The sequence below is a fragment of the Hordeum vulgare genome, chromosome 2H, assembly GCF_904849725.1.
Source record: "Hordeum vulgare subsp. vulgare chromosome 2H, MorexV3_pseudomolecules_assembly, whole genome shotgun sequence".
Classification (NCBI taxonomy): domain Eukaryota; kingdom Viridiplantae; phylum Streptophyta; class Magnoliopsida; order Poales; family Poaceae; genus Hordeum; species Hordeum vulgare.
In genome coordinates this window covers 17,578,184-17,580,011 of record NC_058519.1, presented here as the reverse complement: position 1 = coordinate 17,580,011, position 1,828 = coordinate 17,578,184, and positions in this window count along the sequence as shown.

Genomic DNA, 1,828 nt, shown 5'->3' with positions numbered 1-1,828 from the left:
CTCATGGACGTGGTTGTAACTTCTTTTATCAACGGTTGAAACTTCTTTTAAATACTATCTAAACAAGTAACGTACATCCGTTCATTTACTTCTTCAATATTTTCTGAAATAATTGTGAAAAATATTTTTCAAAAATCAGAATTTTTGAAAGAATTCTGAACAAATTTTAAAATCTAAACAATTTTATCAAAAAGTGAATTAAAATACACACTGAACATTTTCATAGTATACGGTGACCTGAATTTAAATACACACTAAAGGTTTTCTAAAATATATGGTGAACTTTTTTCAAATACATGCTGAACAAAATTTCTATACACGATAAACATTTTCCATAAACAGTGTTTTTTTCAGTGTACACAGAACAAAATTTTAAATAAATGTACAGCAAACAAATTTCTTCAACACGGTGATTTTTTAACACATGAATAACTTTTCAAAAACGAACAAAACTAGAATTTATAACTTTTATATGGAATTCTGAACTTTCTTTAAACCTGAGTAAATTTGGAACTTTTTTATATGAAATGCGTGATTAGGAAACTCACATGCAGCTGCAAAATCATTTGGTGGAGCATATGTAAGCTCATGTTGGCAACTAATAGATGTATCTTTTTTCATATGTATTTGAGACAATTTAATTTTTATACTGTTTGTAAAACTATACTTATTTATTTGAAAAACTATGTTTTATTTGGTTGCCAAACTATGCTATTTTTTCATGTCTACTTGTCTAATAATGCAAAACCGTGTGTATATTTGTTGAAAAATGACGGCCAGCCGGCCACGGCAGTAAATTTGTGTCAGCCACGGCAGTAAATTTGTGTCGCGAACGTTGGGCGTACTGTCGACCCAAGGACGGACGACCAGCAGGTGGCCGACCCAAACGAACAAAAAACCGTTCGTTTGGGTCGGCACGTTGGAGTTTCCCTAAATGATAACATCCACACGATATTGAATGCTTTTGTGGCTCTCGACCCAGATGACAAGTGCTCGAATATTCCTGTAAAAAAGTCAAAAGGCATGGTCTGCATTTAGGCCAATTATCACACATGTAGACATTATCATTTGGTAAATATATCATGGTTTTGATTGTTGAAAAATAAAAGGAAATCTTACACGGTGAAGCAAGGTGATCGCTAGGCGTCGGCGGTTCGACCCAAGAGTTCGACAGGTTGTGTGCAGACCGTCAAATTAGGCATTATGTAGCCGCCCGATCCTACGACCCACTCATCTTATCTTCTTCCCCAAACCACTTCGTACCGTATCAGAAACAGGCATGTGTGAGTCCTTCCACGTTGCATGCTGCATCCATCTCACGTGCCACAACTCGCTGCAACTGCCACTGCCCTGTAGTCCTCGAACCAACACCGTAGGCAGGACCGTCGCTCCCATATCCGGTGGCGATTGAAACCCATCCTTCCTGGGTTTGCAAAAACAGTTTTTGCTCCCAAGGTTGTAACTCTCCGGGCACTTGGTTTCCGCACACGGAAATCATGATAGCGGCGACGCTGGTCGCGAAGCTCCACACACCGATGGTCGCCAACATCGTGGCTCGCCCCGCGTCACAGCTCTGACAACACGGATGTAGCGTCGCCGCAAAATGCTTGCAGGTCTGGTGCACATGGATGTAACTTCTTCAGTACACGGTTGAAGCATTTTTGTGATGGCAGAGTCGCTGGTTGCAGCTCTGGTGACACGGTTGTAGCAAAATCAAAATGGTTGCAACTTTGACGTATGTGGATGTAGCTTGTGCGGAACGCGGTTGAAGTATTTTGCCGAGGACGGCGTTGCTGGTTGCAGTGTGTGCATCGTTGTAGCTTTTCCG